Consider the following 19,163-nt stretch of genomic DNA (forward strand, 5'->3'; position numbering starts at 1 on the left):
TTGAGAGAAGGAATTTCAGCCCCGTGCTAATTTTGGTTGTCATCTTCTGTACTTTTTCCAGCTTTATTAGATATTTTTTTCAAGGGTGTCTACCAGAACTGTATAGTGTTCCAGATGCAGACCAATTTGTATAACAGCCTTACTATGTTGACAGTTTTATATTCAGTTCCTTTACTAATGCTCTCTGTTGTGGAATTTGTCTTTTTCATAATTGCCACACTTTAAGTTTGCAACTTCATTGAGTTATTCACTATGATCGCAAGATCTTTTCCTCAATTAGTTACAGAGAACTGAGATCCAACCAGTAGATATGTTAAAATGGGGTTTGCCCCAATGTGCATCACTTTACTCTTACTATAATTGAACAGCATTTGCCATTTGATTGCCATTTGGTTGACCAAATTTAAAGAGATCTTTTTAGATGTCTTCAACTTGCTTCCAATGAGATAATCAAGGTGGCTCCAAGTAGTACAACCTGGCTTTATTCAGTCAGAGAAGCAAGAGATGCCTCCAGAGAAACTAGAGAATTTGAACAAATTATATTCTCAGTATGGCTACCCACTGTTTTGCAGCAGACACATTATCCCTCCTAGAGCAATCCTACAAACTAATCATCTCTCAAAGATGGATGGTTGTCAGCAACATTGTCTTGAGATAACTTTGTCTTCCAATCAAACAGGCTACTTCTAGGAAGTTAATGTAATGATGGGTGTGAAAAGGGCAGCTGAAAACAAATTGTAGAATGTGATTAAAAGTAATGCCTAATTTACCCAGCCAAATTGAATTTGCTGACTTGTAAACAGGATTTGCATAATCCAATATAGGAAAAAAAAATAAAACTATGAGGTTAAAACACTTCCTGGATTTCTAGTATCATCAGTTTGTAAGAAACAATTTTCAAGTCTTAAAATAAAATATTTTACTTTTTGCAAAGATTCAAAAATATATAGATTAAAAAATATACTAAGCAGGGATAAGAAAGGAAAACCAGATGTAGTGGTATAATGTTTGAAGGTCACAACAAAAGGAAAACATGTACACTGTTATAATGAATGTATATGTGTCTGGTTTGCTATATGTGTATGTTCTTAGAAAGGCATTATTAGTGATAGCATGTAAACATTTTATGTGTACCTGTGGCTCATGTTTGCATTTATTATATGCACTGGTTTATTTTCATTCCATTCATTTACTTGATACCCAGAAAGTATCTTGATATCAGCAGGCTATTTATCCCACCCAGGGCTCCCCTCCCTCCCTCCCTCCCTCTCTCCCTTCCTCCCTCCCTCTCTCCCTCCCTCTTCCTTTCTTCCTGTCTTCCTGTCTTCCTGTCTTTCTTTTTGATTTAGTAGCTGTCAGAATTACTGGGCAGCTTATACTTCTTGGTGCCTCTAAAGATAGTTTATCCCAACGTCACCTTTTCCCCACCATTTCTTCTGTCATTTTTCTGCTACAGAGAAAATATGTTAAGGAGGAAAAGATGGAATAGCTGTACCATGTCATTTGATTGTTAGAGCAAAGGGCCTTCCATCTGGAAGCTCCCCAAAATGTATTCTGCTTCGTAAAATACATTCAGCTCATTTAGATTTCATGGGTATTTCATTTTCAAATAAGAATTGCAGCATGAGATTTCTGCGGTTGAAGTGAGTGAAAATCAGTGCCAGGCAGAGAATCTCTTCTGCATTTTTTCTTACCAGTTCTCATTGAACTGGATAAAACAGAATTTAATTTAGAAATTCTTTTGTAGGAGGACTGGGTGTGGTATGTCAGGGTTCCTTAAACTCAGCAACTTTAAGATGGGTGGACTTCAGCTCCCAGAATTCCCCAGCCAGCCATGCTGGCTGGGGAATTCTGGAAGTTGAAGTCCACCCATCTTAAAGTTGCTGAGGTTGAGGAACCCTGTGGTATGTGGTGTTTTTGAACTTCTTTAGTTATCAAGTGGCCAAGGGGTCTGTGTAAATGCCCTTTCATTGTACAGTTTCCCACCCCCCACCCAACAGTTTGCAGCCTGCCTGACTTCCCAAGCTTACATGACATCCAAGAGAAGACATCAGGGGAGAAATCTTCCCCTTAGGCTTTCGTTGTTAGGAAGTGAGAACAGGCAGGGAGACTTCAGCATGATGGAAGACAAATAACAGGGAAAGACCACAGCAGCAATAGCATCTCCAAAAGTCCAGCAAGCTATCTCTGTGACTCCCACTCTGATGATCTTCCAAAAGACATCGAAAAGCTGGCTATTTTCTCAAGCTTTGGAGTAGGACGGCTGGTGAGTCACTGCACGATTTTGTATGGTGTTATATGGTGTTTCTGTTTCTGGATGCACATCATTTATTCTCTTCTTTTGCATTTTATAATGTAAATTGCCCAGAATTGTTAAGGAGCTGACATGCAGTTAGGTCCATGGGATGTGAGAGAGAAGCTTTGAGAGAAGCAGGTTTCTGCCACCCTAGAAGGAGGCGATTCCAGAAGTATTTCATTTCCCTGCGATAAGTATCGCAGTACAAGATTGCTGCAGTTGAAGTGAGTGAACGCTAAGCACATTTAAGATAAATTTGAAAGAAATTCTGAAGCTCTTAAAAATAAGATAGGGAGACAAATATGTACTTTGCAGGGAAATAATGCTTTTGGAAAACTGCAAGATAGATGAGCACTGCATTAATCCACTGTTTTGGGTTTGTTTCTGTTTGACAGTATAGAATGGAAGACTGTAAATAATAATAATAATAATAGAAGCTGAATGCTGTACAGTCTCAGATCTCCTACCTTAGGGGGTTGCCAATGTACGTATTACCGTTCCCAGATTCTAACAAATTGGCCACATTGGCTGAAGAGTCCTGGAAATAGAAGGCCATTTGTTAAAGTGGGCATGATATAAATGATGTAAAATAAAACAAATCCATCTGGAGGGCCTACAGGCTCTAGTATCATCTTTATTGACAAAAAATGCCATTGATCACCATTGGCATTCTTAGCATATAAAAACGATGAGAGAATAACACCCATTTTTTGTTTGGAAATGCATCTTTTACTTGGAAATACACCAGGCTGATAACATAAATCATTCCTTGATATTGGGGTGTGGGGTGGTGGTAATAGGGAACATTTTATCCTTCTGGAATATAGGAGATCTTGACACCCATTTTGGTTGTGTGCACATTATACACAGAAGCCAACTTATGTCTACATAATACAAAGAGCCAATCGGATGTGAGGGCAATCTGGCTGCGACATCTGTCACCCCATTGATCGCCAGGGTTGATTCAGTTGATCTGGCTGGCTAGGCGGATGTCCCCTTCCTCCCTCACCGCTTCATGTTCGTCCCTCCCGAAGCTGCGCACTCGGTGGAAGAGGATGACCATCCCAGATAGAACGAGTGTACTGATCTTCGGTCAAGGGTATACAAAGAGCCAATCATGTTTTAGCTTTGCATATTGTATGAACCCAGCCTGTATATTTTGTTTAGGTCAGTGAGCCACATGCTCCCAGAAAAAGGGATTTACATGATGCTTACCTTAGGTAGATAAACATATCCTGCGAACACAGCCTATTTTCCCACAGCTTGCTCTTAATATTTCAGATGTTTCCTACAAGCCCCCAATCCTTTGTTTTAAAGTTAAAATATGAATGTATCGTTTAATATTGTGTGGGTCACCTTGAAGATCGCTATACCAAAAGGAGAGATAAAAATATATGAACCTATCCTACAAGGAGCCATTGAAAGAGCTGGGTATGTTTAGCCTGGAGGAGAGAAGACATATGTCTTCAAATATCTGAAGTGTTGTTGCACAGATGGGGCAGATTTCTATTCTGGAATGCAGGAATAGAAGTGGCGCATAGCAATGGTAGGGATGAGCATTTTGCAAAACATTAGGAGAATCTTAACAATAATAGTTGTTCAGTGGAACAGATTGCTTTGCGAGCAGGTGGGTTGACACAGCTTTGATGGAATTCAAGCAAAGTCTGGAAGGACAGTTTTTAATTTTAAATCGAAGGATATTTAAGGACCATGACTAATCTATATAAAGTCCACTTTGAAGCTAACCTTTCCTTTGAAGGTATCGTTTCCTTGTACATCCTTTTGCTTTCTCTGGTGATACTGGTTCAGAACCTTTCTGTTCAGGAACTCAGGGAATATTCTTTTGGTTAGTTGCCCCTTTTTTCTCAAATTGCATTTTGCAGCCACACAGCAAAAGCCCACTGTATTTATTTTACTGGCTTAGAGGATTATTTGTAACATCTTTGCACATCTAATTCATTAGGTAACCTAGACAGTAATGGGGGGAGCGGGGGCAGACATAGCTTTCGTAGCATCGTACAGCTTCAATAGCCAGATTAATTTCATTAAACAGATATTTGCAAAAGAAATAAATGCAGTCACTGTTGGAATAAACTCAGCAAACAAGTTCATGTTTTATCAGACCTAACCAAGGCCATTAGATAAATCTCTCTAATAAATTCCAGAAAAATAACCCTGTTAAGTCAGTGATTATAAAAGGACAAAAGAGTTGCGGCATTTTAGAAAGCTCCCTTTTATTATTTTAAATGGCATGAACTTACAGTAGGTGAAAGCTAGCTGAAAGGTGCTTTGGAAGGATCGTTTTGTTTGCGTGTGTTAATATTAATACATTTTCATATCTATTTAGCATGAAATATGCAGTGAAGCCCTTTCAATACATTGCGAAAGCCTCATAGAATTACCTTGTTACGATTAAATTGCTAGCTCACTCTTATGTCCACAAATGGATATCTATCCTCCAGAAAGCTTACATGGGGAGATTTTCTCATGGCAGACCTCCCCCACCCATTTGTAGAATAGTTAGTTGCATGGCTTCCCTCTCAGAAATCAAGCAGTGTTTTCATATTATTCACTTATGAATGTGGCACAGTCTTGCTTGATTAGCACCTGCTGAAGTGGACAGGATCCTTGGGACTGCTAACCCAGCCACCTATTTGTTAGACCCTTATCCCTCCCAGCTAGCGCAGGATGCTTGGGAGGTGCGATGTGGTTGGGTCCATGGCCTCTTTGAGAGAAGGGGTACTTCTCTCACCCTTAGGGCCCCTTCCCTAAGAGGTGATTGCTGGACCCAATCATTCTGGGTTTCCTCTCCCACATCCTCTTTTCAGGGAATGTGGTGGAGATGGTGGTTGGACTGCAGCTGGAGAATGCCCTAGAGGAAATGGACTGTCTGGATCCTTTTCAGTCATGTTTCAGGCCGTGACATAATACTGAGTTAGCATTGGTTGCACTTGTTGATGACTGATGAAGGAGCCAGGATAGGGAAGTACCCTTGTCACAGCATATTTCAATACTGTTGACCATAATGCCCTTCTGGACTGGCTGGGGGAAATACATTTGGGAAATGTAATATTGTAGTGGTTCTCCTTCCATCTCTGTGGCCAGTTCCAGTTAGTGCTGGGAAAGGAGGAATGGTCAAGTCCATGGCCTCGCTTTGTGGGGTGCCATAGGGCTTGACATTTTCATGAGGCTGCTGGAGGAAGTCATATGTGGTTTGGGTCAGGTATCATCAGTGTGTGGATGATACTCAGTTGTATATCTCAATCCTTGATCAGTCAAGCAACGCTGTCAGGATCTTGTCTCCCTGCCTGGAGACTGTGGGAGTCTTGATGGGAAGGAACAGGAGCAAGCTCAACCCTAGAAAGACCAAGGGGCTGTGGATACTTCAACCTCCTAGTGCTGGAAACTTTCCACCCTTGGTTCTGACTGGGGTTGCAGCCAACCATTTGAGATTAGTACACAATTGGGGGTTTTATCTGGATTTGAGGAGTAGGCAGTAACTATGCCAAGGAAGGCCTTTACACAAATCTAACTTGTGTACCAGTTACACCCACTCCTGGACCAAGAAGCCCTCCTTGCCTTGATCACTTCAAGGGTGGACTATTACAATGGAATCTGAATGGGACTGTCCTTGAAGACCACTTCTAAGCTGCAGATGGCAGGAGCAGTGATAGGCAAGCCTCACTGCCCATATAACACATCTGCTCTGTGAGCTGCACAGTTACCAGTATGCTTCTGGGTGCAATTCAACATGCATGTTGTCACCTATAAAGCCCAGCATGATATAGCACCTAGCTTTCTGAGGGACCATCTATCTTCCATAATATCTGCCTGCCTGGTATGATCAGACACAGTTGGCTTGCCGTGATCATGCTGGTTAAGCAATATCATCTAACAGGACCCAGGAAGTGGATATTCTGTGTTGCAGTTCCTGCCATTTGGAACAGCATCCCCTGGAGATTCATTCAGCCCCCACCCTACTCATCTTCACACAAGCTCTTAAAACGTGGTTCTTCCCTTAGGCTCAGGTTAGGGTGTCTGGTGGGATTCTTTAAGTTAGAGGTGTGGGGAAATTTGCTTTTAATTTGTGTTTGTGAATTACTGTGGGGGGTTTTTCCCTATAATGTTCTTTTTTTCTGTTCTTGATGTTGTGAAACTGCCCAGAAAAGTTTTTGGAGTTAGTTTTTCCACCATATTTTCAGAGTATTTGAGAATTTCTTTTAAATTTCTCTAACTGTATGGTTGGAGGGGGCAGAGGATGCTACTGTTGATGTTGTTTTTCTGTTACACATCTTTCCATCTATCTGAAGCCTCCCAGGCTGCCTCAACTCCCCAGTCAATCCAATGGGACCAAGTGTGGTGTTGTGTTTAAGGTGTTAGACTAGGACCAGGCAGGGCCAGGTTCAAGTTCACTGTCAACCATGGAAGCTGAATGGTGACTTTGGGTCAGTCATTTTTTTCTTAGTCCAACTTACTCCATTGGGTCATTGTGTAGAAAAGGGGGGGGGGGAACTAGAGAAAAGAGTGCTACATATGCTACCTTGCATAACTGTAAAGAAGATTATTCAATGAAAAAACATACCCAAATCCTTCATGGTCACCTCATAACTAAGAAAATACATCCATAAGAATTCAACTTAAATTCTCTTCTCCTTTCAAAGAATTTACAAAGCAATTTCATCAAATTCTATTAGAACTGGTAGGAAAAAATGCAGGAGAAATTTTATCCCAAGAGCTACCTTATATTCCTGGCACCAGTCTTAGAAAGAGGAAAGCTTGGATAATCTCTTGCCAATATGAGTGGAGCATTCTAAGCCACATGGCGCGTGAACCACCTTGGTATAAGGTCTATTACCTTGGTTGTTGGATCATAGGAGAGTATAGGCATGAGAGGTCTATAACCCCAACGTAAGCCAGAATCTGGCAGCTAAAAGCAGGTTTGAGATCTAGTGGGAATGACTTTGCTCAGCACTCCCAATCAAGAGTATTTCCCATGTATTCAGCCAGTACAAAGAAGCCTCTGTACACAAGGGATAGCTTTGCTTAGCTGACCTTGAAATTCTTGTAGGGGGTGTTGAAGGGGGAAATTACTGACAGAAAATGAAATGGTTTTGAAATAATGTTGTCTCTAGAGAAAGATGGAATCCATCAGTAATCTTCAGAAGGTGGTGTTCGGTTTACTCTGGAAAATAGCCAGGGAGAGGGGCCCAACTCTTTCAGCCAGTCTCTTGGCTGCAAGACAACTAAGTGGGATGGGAGATTACAGAATGTGGGAGCGTGGGACCAGTAAGTGATGGGAAAACATGAAAAAGAGTAGGGGAAGAGGGTTGGTTTCTCTTGCAAACATTAACTAGTAAAACTAAGATCAGTCAGATAGAAATGTAATTCCAGTTCCAAAGTAAAAGTTTCCTTTCCAGTCGCCCCAGAAACAAGAATCCTAAACCTATTGCTGAATGGTAAATAGCAGGAAGGTGTACTGGATCAGTCAAATCTTATATGCCAGAACTTGACATGCCAAAATAACTCCTTTCCAGCCCTGCTACCCGTGTATACAACTGCATGCTTCTTATCTGCAACAACTTCAGTGTATGCAGTTGCAGGTTGGTGCAAAAGGTCACCCAGAAGATCTTCTTTTTTTAAAAAAAAAAAAAAAGTGTGGTATCATTTACATCCAGTGTCAAAATTCCATACTGTTATATTCTGGGGTTGTGGATGAAATGAAAAGTATGCTTTGTTTCAAAGCCCAAACAAATCATCGCATTCCAGAAGTCCTGCTAAACTGGCCAGTGGCACTTCTGCAAAAACAAAACCCAGAAATGTTGATTGTTCCAGTCTGAGCCAAATAAAAACTGCAGGGATCCTGGAGAGATCCTTGAGTGATTTTATGGGGTGAGGATGATGGCAAGGCTGGTATGCATTGCCTCCTCTTTTCCTTCTTTGCCTACATGGCCTGCAGCTTTTCTGCTTCCATTGTTCCATGGCCTTCTCTTCCCCTTCTCTTTTCAATAAAATTTTATATTAATTTTTAATTGCAATTTTATAAATCCTGCTCTTATACCCCCTATACACACTTCCGCATATTTCTGCAAAGAAGAAACATTTTCTGGCTGAATCTAGAACAAAATTTCATTCTGTATATCATTGCAAACATGTGTATTTATTGTTTATTTATCAACCAGTTCTTATAACTCACCCTAATTCCTAAGGTCTCTGGGAGTGTGCCACAATACCAAAACAAGCTGTAACAAAACCAACATGACAAAAACAAATCCCCTAATCAAAAACATACAATCGCCAACTGGAACTACCCAGTCAGATAGAGCAGAACCAACATAAAAATCCCAATTATTGTAAATAGTCCAGAAAGATACCATTGTTGATGGCATTAGATGCCACTGAGAGGGTTAATAGGGACACAAGAACTCTCCCATCTAGGCCCCAACAAAGGTCATTCCCCAGAGCAACCAATGCCATTTCTGTCCCACAAATACAGTAGGTCTGAATCCTGACTAAGAAGGATAATCCATTTCCTTTAGGATCTTTAGGATCAAGCCCCACAAGGCTGGCAGACTTAGGAAACAAGAACCACTTTGCTTTATAGAAAGATCTTTATTGCTACTAGGGTAAACTAACAGAAGCTTGAAAGCCTGTCAAAACAATTATCCAGATCATCTTTTACCTAACATAATCAAAGTGGAGATTATCTGAATCTCTTTCTCATGTTTCTCCTTTCCCCTGGACTAAGGCTTGACAATTACCCCTCCTTCAAAGAAGAGTTTTGTTGTTGTTGTTTAGTCGTTAAGTCGTGTCCGACTCTCCGTGACCCCATGAACCATACTGCGCCAGGCCTTCCGGTCCTTCACTGCCTCCCTGAGTTTGCTCAGTTTCATGCTCATTGCTTCAGTGATGCTATCTAACCATCTCATCCTCTGCCGTCCTCTTCTCCTTTTGCCTTCAATCTTTCCCAGCATCAGGGTCTTTTCCAAAGAGTCCTCTCTTCGCATTAGGTGACCAAAGTATCTGAGCTTACCTCCTAGATCTAGCCACTCATCCCTTGCCTTGTCACCTAAAGAAGACAAGAGGAGCATGGGTCAAATACCACAAGTGACAGAGTTCTCTATAGTTTTCTTGGGTTCCAGATGCTCAAAAGAATCCCAGATTATTCCAGAAGATGCCATCTCACTCACCATCATGGACTCTGCTCAACTGGCTTCCAGCCCAGAGTGGATAAGAGCTATTTTATCTACCAAGAAACTCATAATCTATGTAACATCCCTGCAGATGCTTTGTCCTACCATCTATCCCAAACAAATATTTTTGATTCAGGCATTAACCACCCAAAACCACTGCTCTGTGCAGGAAACACTTAGCACATCCCTGTTGTACTCCATCTTAGCTGAACAGGAAGGAAGCAAGAACCTTCTCCTGATCTGATCTTCTGTAATAAATGGCTTCTGAACTGGTATTTTGTTGCCATGTCTCCCTCATCCCCACCAGATCATTGTCATTCAGGATGCAAACTCAGCATTTTAGGGATTTTGGAAAGCATTCTCTGAAGTGCAATTGTGGGCATCAGTAGTATCTCCTATCGCCTTCTGAAAAACAGTGTTATCTTTACTTACAAATAACAAACGCAGCCAGCAGTCCCACAAAAGCACATGAGAGCTTTTAATCTGACTTCTTGTAACACTTTCCTTTCTGCTGGTTTATAGCAAAGACAGAGGAAGATCCTGTACTTGGAATGGATATGCCTTGTGAGGCTAGGCAATAGAATCTACTGGACATGTTCTTCTTCAATGTTCATTTTTCAGAAACATTCTGTGGGCTCTTATTTCCCTAATACTCGCAAGATTGTGTAGGACAAGTTATATCCATTTATTACTCTCAGATTACAATCTGTCCCTAACATAAAATTGCCACGTTTCACGCAGCAGTGTGAAAAATCCATTAGGAGATGAATGGCTAGATGAGAACCATATCTGCATTTTTACATACACTTTTTACTGTTGTTTAGTTTTATTTTGTTATTTAATTTGACATTCTATATTATATTCTTACTTCATCATTTTTATAAAAATGATGAAGTAATACAATATAGAATTATTGTATTGTATTGTACAATGTAAGACTATTGTATTAGTCTTAGTATTAATATTAATCATATTTTAATGTAGATCCTAATGTTTTAAGGAATATTAGTTTTTAGGAGTCTTTTATATTTTATATCTCATAGGTTTGTCAGTTATTATCAAAATGGCTATAGTTCTTATTGCTTTTATGTTTTTTTATGCTGGTTTTTGACCAAAATGAAGATTGGACTCAATTTATTCCCTTTCTTCCTCCTTTACCACCACCATCACCCCAAAACCAATCACTCAAATGTTATCCATAGCCTGAAAACACCTGTCACATGCAGATAAGCTTGCCTATGTCTGGGTATTCTCACAACAAGAGCTCCCGCACCTATATTTTCATTTTGCAGATTTCCTATAAAGGAATGACTCTAAAGTGCCTGTTATTTTTATAGAACTTTACATAAATCCATTGGAGCGAAGATTAAAAGGTTTCACAATATTCCGTTATATCTGTTTCATGAGATTGGTTCAGGTTATCCCAACTCAGAGGACATTTGTGATTAGAAATTTTATGTAGTTCTGCCGACCTTTAAATACTAGTTCCACTTTTTGAAAAATATGAGAAAAAAAGGCACAAATCCCTACAAGGGCCAACTTTTCCTGAAATTTCATCTAATTTATATACACACACACAAAGAGAAAGAGATTTCCCATGACTGTCAGTGGAAGATATGAAGTTTCAGGTCTTCAAATCTCACTTTGGATTTAATCCTAATTGGATGCTCTTTGAACTGGTTCAAAGAGCATCATGAATTTTATTTTATTTTATTTTTTTTATTTCTTATATTTACATCCTACCTTTCTTCAAGGCAACCTACATGGTATCACCCTTTATTTTAACCCCACAACAATGATCTTGTAAGATAGATTGGACTAACCAGTCCAGCACTCTAGCCACTACTCTATGCTTTTGAATTTAAAAATCAGAGTTATAATCAAATCTGTGATTAAAATCCAAAGAAGATGATTTCTAATGCCAGAAATGGAATTTGTATAGGGCTAGAAGGAGACAGATAATGCTATCACAGCATCACATCTCCCTTTCTTTTTCCTCTAGTAGAGAAAGATATAAAAAGGCTGAATTTGTTTTCATTCCAAGATCAGACTTTGGAAGCAGCCATCCTAGTTACAGATGCTGGGCTGAAGACGAAAGTTGTCTGTTCAGAATAATCCACTCTACTCAGCAGTGCTCTGTTTACATTTTTTCTCTTCTCCCCTCCTGCCACATCCCTTTCCTCACTTTCCCATTTAACTCACCACACGTATCACACTGACCCAATCTTTTTTCCCTCCTGCCCCCATCTTTCTCTACTCCCCTAATTTACTCACTGTGCACACTTCTTATTGGCTTCTCCCTACTACTCCTTAATTTCTCTTGCTTGTCCTCACATCATAGTCAATGCTTTTTAAAACGTCAGCCCTAGTGGTTTCTGAGGACCAAGGATTAGGGAGAATTAATCATATGTATTCCAGAGATAAAATCTTAAACAGAGCTATGGATGCCTCTGAAATGCTAACACTCTGGATGGGAGAAGGGATGATTGGGTAACACTGAGGTACCTCTGCCTGGCCCCAACCCCTGCATCTGGACAATGAAATGATACCGGCCAGCTCAAAAGCGTTTTCTGCAGAGCTGAGATCCCACCATGGAATATCCAAAGTTCTCACTTCTTTCAGACACAACAAAATAGTTTGTTGCAAAAAAAAATGGGGGCATGATTTCACATGTGCTCTTAGACTGACAGTCAGTCTACTAGACAGAGGTTGGGAAGAGGGATTGCATGGATTTTCAGAGATCAGCCAGAAATAAAGATGTTATTCTGTGAAGATAATGCTTGGAAGAAAAAAAAGGCCTTGAACTGCACCAAGATTCCAAAAATCTGAATAACAGAAAACAAGAAACATCTGTCTCAGTTCATTAGAAGTTGCAAGTTGGGGGGAATTAAATTCTAATGTATGCACAATTTATTTATGTCACAAAAGACAAGTTGAAAGTTCATGTCTTCTAAATTATTTGCCTCCCTTTAATCATGAGTAGCATGAGCTTGTCACTCAAAAGGCATATTACTTCATTGCACAAAGCATCCTTTGTTTTTAACATTTTCTTTAAAAATTCTTTGTTGCTATATCTCTATTGTTCCAAGCATGTGTTTATTAGGAAGTGTGACATTGTTTTATTTACAGTGTTTAAACTGGGTTTCACTGTTAAAACAAGGATGGACATATAACACTTTCTATAAAAGGGCCTGAATTTGCGTATGCTAATGAACATAGGTTTATATGCAAATATAGAAGGCATTGTTGTAATTTGCATGGAAATACCATGCAGTTCATCCTAGCAGATGTGCCCAAGGATTTAAAACTTGCATCCAGTAGTTTTAAAGATGTATCCAATATTTAAAACTATTCTTTACTTAATGACTATGGCCACATTTCAATATCCTTCACTAACAGGCTTGCACCTTTTCACACATCTTGGAGACTTCTTCCTTACTTATTGCACACTTCCTTATTTTACACTTTGATAGCCTGCCATCTCTTATTCTCCTTCATATACCTCCTATGGTCATTCAGTAGGACAGCTGATTCTTGTATTTAGGTGGAAAGAGTAGCATTGTCACCATGGGAATAATATTGTACCTTGGGGTTGTGGCGTTAACTCTTTGGTCCATGTTTCTACCATTCCTTTAGGGATGCTGTTCCCTGTCTCAGTTATTTGTAAATTCCTTCAGAGGACAGGTCATAAGTAGTGATTAGACTGTACAGAGGCCAGTCCAGAATTTCGATAGTAAATTCTGTGAACCATTTAAGTCTGGTTTAGTTGCAGTTTCTGGCAAGAGTCTGATCTGCAAACTTTCATTCTTTGGTTTAATAAGTTTTGAAGGTTTGCTTCTTTGGGAATGACCCCTAGAACCTTTTTATTTTATTACTGTATAAATAATATCCAGACCAAACATGTTAAAGGCAGCAGTATGTGTTGATTTGCAGAGAAAGAGGGGAGAAAAAAAATCCCCCCCCAGCTGAGATAAAGTTCTGTCGCACACAAAGCAGATAAAAGTTGGGCACCTGAGAGAAATGTGTGATAAACTATAGTACTGTGGGGTACTACTATTTCTATTAAATATCATGGTTTATTGCCGCCCTGGGCTTTCATAACATATAATTGAAGCTGAAGAGAGCATAGTCGGAGCTCGATTACCTTTTAGCGCTTCTGTGCCAAAAGTGACAAGTGAATCCACATTTATATAGGAAGGAGAAGTGGCGAGGGTACGTTTGCTCAGCAGTGCCCAATCAGTCATTTTGTGTGTGATCTCAGAAAAATTTAACAAGTCAGGTCTGTTTGCAGCAAGGTTCATTGAACTGGGCAATCCCTGTACTGGATGTGAACTCGCACAACAATTCTGTCTTCTTCTGAGATGAATGGACAGATGGAGGATGGACAGGCAGACAGATAGATTTTGCTTCCCCATCTAGCCTACAGAACTTGAATTTCTTGGGGATTTCATCTAAATACAAACCATGTCCACAACCCTCTCTAGTTTTTACATGATCAGCCAAGCCAGGTGTTTTCCCATGTTGAGGGCATATCTGGTGAACTAAGCTGAACAATTAGCATGGAGCTACATCTTAGATTTATTTTTTATTCATTACAGGAGTGGAGAGGAGGTTGAAGGGATGGGTTCTTCTTGGACTGCAGTGCAGAGAGATTTATATTTTATCCACAGTTTATATTTTCCTCCACAGTCATGATCCAGTGAAAAAACTCTCCCTTTAATAACTATGAGAGTTGGGAGGGTTGTCCACATATAACCATGGAGAAAGGAGACATTTTTTGTCTGGACCTAAATCTTTCTTCTCCATACACTGTGAGAACTGAATACTCTGCACTGAACATAATACATAAGTTGATTCTTAGCAACCTTCTTGGGAATGGAAGAAAAGGAACCACACCACAGCTCCATATAATGGCAGGCAGGATAGACCTGCTGAATAGGTGCAGATCTGCCCTGCCCTATCTCATAAACCTGGGATGCCCTTCGGATAGGTTAGATTTCAGTTCCCATTCTATGTTAGCTGAGGATTATAAGAGTCCAACACACCTGGAAGCCTACAGATTGGGCAAGGCTGGTTCAATTACTATGAATTTGGGAAGGGCCAATTCTAGGCTTCAATTAACAATGTGTCATTTAATGGAAACTCTCCCTATGTCTGTAGGGCCCTTAAGCCCTGGCCCTAGCTGAAGAATTGTGAAAACTTCTTTATTTAATCAATTTAGTGGATTTATATGGCTGCCACATACATGACTGTGGGTGGCTAACAATATTAAAAATGATAAAAAATATATACAACAAATATAAAACCTATAGCAGCCAGGAAAAAAAATTACAAAGCCACAATCAAACACCCCAAAAAACAGGCCCCATCCCTCACCCAGGGCCCCAGGCTGGAGCCCAGAGCCATATCTTCAAGGCCTTATGGAAGGCCAACAGGAACAGGGCCAATCTGATCTCTGAAAGGATGATATTCCAGAGGGTGGGTGCCATGACAGAAAAGGCTCTCCTCCCTGCCAGGCAACTCTCCTTAGCTGATGGGACCAAGAACATGCCCTTCCTGCTGGACCAGATGGGATGGGTAGAAACCACTAAGGAGGGACAATCCCATAAGTAACCCAGCCTGGTATGGGGATAATTCCAGGTAGTTTGGCAATAGCATTTAATGGCTCAGAGGTCAGACTGATGTTACAGTGGGGAATTAAAATGGCACTGCCACGAACACTTTGGGTTCACAATTATAAACAAATACTTCAGCATATACAAAACCATTTGATGATTTCTCCCCCTCTTTATTCATACAAGGGGTTGTGTTGGAAGCATAAAAGACTAATGGTGCACTTTTCAGCTGGTCTAGATAAACAAGCAGAGTGACAAATCTCTTCTCCCACTTCCTTTTATAGCAGTGGAATGTGGCTTTGATTTATGATCTACCTGCTGAGAAGTTTATCTAAATAAGCTATTGCCCTGCTTGGAAAGGAAAACTTCTACTTCTAACCCGTGTGTACCTCCCCCCTGCCTTCTTAGGGTTAGAGTTAAGCAAGGGTATTAATTAGGCTTAGCTGGCAATTCCTCAAGCTGATAGCCCATAGTCACTCCCTGTCTCCCCCATTCTGGAAATCGACTGTGAGATAGTGTACAGACTCTTTTCTCTTTCCCAGCAAGTTTATCACTGTAAAGGAACAACTTTTTTGTCTGCAAAGATTATGTAACAGGATGGCAGACAGTGCTTGGCTGTAAGATACAATCACAGGCACTTGAAACTTCCATCTGTATGGTAAAGAATAAGCTTGAGGAGACACTGAGGCCCAGAAGTGATCTGAGGATGCTGCAACTCGTACCTGGACTGAACTAAGGAGGCATTGGCTGGAGTGGGCAACCTATAGCCATTCAGATATTGCTGAACTATAACACTCAGCATCCTTCTCCATTGGTCTTTCTAGTTAGATCTAGGCCAGTGTTTCTCAACCTTGGGAACTTTAAGATGTGTGGATTTCAACTCCCAAAATTCCCTAGTCAGCATGCTGGCTGGGGAATTCTTGGAGTTGAAGTCCACACATCTTAAAGTTCCCAACATTGAGAAACACTGATATAGACACTACTCACTGAAGCTCAACTCTGCTGACTGAGTTGTACATGGAGATAAGACGTAGTTGTTTTTTCTAAAGTAGAAAAATATTAGAATCTTCTGGCACCAAGAAAAACAAAAATGGGAAAAAACACTCAACTCAGGAAGCTGGCTGACTCCCCAAAGGTCAGAGTTTGGAATCTGAGAACAAAATGAATTATGATTAAAGTTTAATAAGACAGTGAGTGTGTACATATATACCCTTCATATCCTCTTCATATTTTATTGGTAACTTTCAGCAGTTTTCCCACAATGGATTGTTCAGATGCTCACATTCCAAGAAATCTGAGAAGCATTAATAATACATCAAAACTCACTGAGTGGGAAGAGACAAGCACACAATTGCTTCATATACAACAAACCATAACATCCGTTAGCAGAGATGGAAGACATTTCATCATAAACTCACCGTGCTGTCCTTGCCTCTGAAAACAAAGCATCGTCCTTCTATTGGGCTATAATGCAGATTATCTGAAGGCTAAGGTAATAAAAATAGTATCAGACATAATTTATTGTTATTGTCACTAAGACTGGAACATAAACTGAAACATTATTGAACATTGCAGTTGACTGGATTAGAATACATACTTGCTCGGATGTATTGAAAATCAATCAGCAGTTTCTCCCAAATGTTTTTATCCGTTTCAGAATAAAAAAACAGCTGCTTCATTTTTAGAAGCTTCAGTTTACCAATGAAACTCACTGAAATGTCTACTATATTACATACAACCTTGCTACTGGGTTCGATATACAGTTTCACATATTTCAGCCACATCCCATCTCCAATTTAAAAGAAAAAAAAATCCAATAGCAAGTAATTAGGACATCCAGATATTTCACTTTACAGTCCATTCTTTGATATATAGTTTTTGTGTCAACAGTACAGAGGCAAATTGTTCTTTCCTTATTCTGGGATACATATCTGCCTAGTTTAACCTACAGTCTTGCAATGTGGTGTACCTTCCAATTATTAACCACATCCAACCTTGTTCAGCTTTTCAAGATCAGCCAAGGTGAGCCAGATGCTATCTGAAGGCATTCCTTATTTAAAAGATTTTTCAGGCTTTGGAATTGCCCATCAACAATCAGCATTGTGTTGGCAGATTTTCCCCATTATGGTGAGAGCATTTATGTTACAGGAAAGCAGATTGCAATTAAGCATTAGGAGAAACTTTCTAACAGTAAGAGCAGTTTGACAGTAGAGGCAATTATCCAGAGAGGTGATAAACTATTGTTCACTGAATGTAATCAAGCAGGGGCTAGACAGCCTTCTGCTATCAGGAGGCTGGACTTGAGGCCTAAATGGCTGCTTCCAGTTTATGATCCATGATCAGATATTTCTATTCTACTTGAACTTTAGTAATTAAATAATTTCTCGTGAGAAACCCATAATGTTGTGAAAGGTGGACAACCAGCAGCAAGGTGAATGGACTTGATTATGGTGGTGATGGGTGGAACATTGGGAGACCTGAAGGGCCATGTTGTGGAGAGCTCATCCTGGTGAAGGTCTATCAGTGGGGTTGGTAAGGGTCAACACCTACCTCATGGTGCATAATCAATCAATAATCCATCAAATAATTACAATATAATAATTACAATTATTTCTGAATTTGCATCCATTCATCCATAAAATATATGCATTTTAATTGCAAATCTGCATCTATATTTATCCTTTGGGGAGGGAGGGAAGCATTGCCTGGTGTTTTGTTTTCTTTTCATTTTTGGCAATATCCAAGTTGCAACCCTACAGGTAGGGCTACTAGTTCTGGACTGCAAACTCCAGTACACCACTAGATGGCAGCCAAGAGTTTCTAAATCTCTTTGCTCCATCTGATACAGTAACTGTCTGGATTTTGGTAGCCCAGATCTCATAGTTGTACTCTTAGCCCTTTGAGCTAGTCCATACAAGAAGCACCACATGAATACTAGCTCTATCTTTATTGTAAGGTTATATTAACAGAATCTTTCAAGTCTGAAAGTATTCCTCCCTTCCTTTCCTTTTACTCTCTGGAAAACTAGGGAGGGTTTCTTCTGAGATGCTTCCCATACCTCTTCTGCTTCTGTGAACTGAGATAACTTTGTCTAGTTGTCTAGTCTGAGACTCTTCCTCCTGTCTCCCAAGGTCTTTCCCACATACCATTACATCTACAAGTTGCAACAGGGACTATTGAGAGCTTTTGCCAACCAATACGGACAGTCTTCTCCAACTTGGTGCCTTCCAAGTAGCAACTTCCAGAATTTCAACAGCTGGCAACGCTGGAAGTTGTAATCTCAACAGTTCAGAAGAGAACCAGGTTAGGGATACTGATGTAGGCAATACAGGATTAGATAGATCAATGATTTGATCCACTCTGTCTTATTTATTCTCTGTTCAGTGAGATATAAGATAAAATAACAAGGGTAGAGATTTGGCAGGAAAAGAATGTAGTCCATGTTAATAAAATCCACACATGCTTTTTTAAAATTCATTCATTAGATTTATAACTAGTCTTTCCTGCAAGTACACTGCAGTCACTTCTCCAATTTTTTTCCCCAACAACAATCCAGTTAGGAAGAATGGATTCAGAGAAAGTGACTGACTGGCTCACTTTCCCGTGAATTCACTTCACAAATTCCCCAAGTGAGCTTCCACGACTTAGGATGAACTTGTTTATGGACTGACCTTGCCAATTCTTTAGCAAAAGAGATAGCAACTAGCACTGAGTTTGCACAGTAGTCATGTTTGTATGACTCAGATGATGTAGGCAGTTTCTCTTCCAGTCAATTGACTCATTTTTGCATCTAGGTATCACACAATTGCAGACGGCTCAGTCATCCAATGGACATGTTTTCCCATCCTCTCCAGTGCCACAAAGAAAGTTGGTAGGCTGTTGATTCTATCTCTACTTTCTGCCATTCCTCCCTACTTTCCAGAAGAAAAAAAAGAATCTGAGGTGCCACAGTTGGAATAGGCAGCACCACCAATACACTCTCACCCATTTTTGCCTCCTTTTCCTGTTCCCATTTGCTTGTGGGGCTGAAAATCAAAAGAACTACAAAGGCAAAACACCTAG

At 40.1% G+C, this 19,163-nt stretch overlaps 1 long non-coding RNA gene across 1 annotated transcript in view; it reads left to right on the forward strand.

Moving 5' to 3' along the window:
* Nucleotides 1–2,101: 2,101 nt before the first annotated feature.
* The window catches only part of LOC148216050 (uncharacterized), a 39,618-nt gene continuing 22,556 nt past the window's right edge, over nt 2,102–19,163 (forward strand). Inside the window, exon 1 of the long non-coding RNA XR_015796136.1 lies at nt 2,102–2,266. This is a non-coding gene — a long non-coding RNA (uncharacterized LOC148216050). The remainder of the gene's footprint in view (nt 2,267–19,163) is intronic.

This window comes from Python bivittatus, unplaced genomic scaffold (assembly GCF_059951505.1).
Source record: "Python bivittatus isolate LINGU-HERP-01145 unplaced genomic scaffold, Pbiv_v1 ctg000340_np1212, whole genome shotgun sequence".
Taxonomy (NCBI): Eukaryota; Metazoa; Chordata; class Lepidosauria; order Squamata; family Pythonidae; genus Python; species Python bivittatus.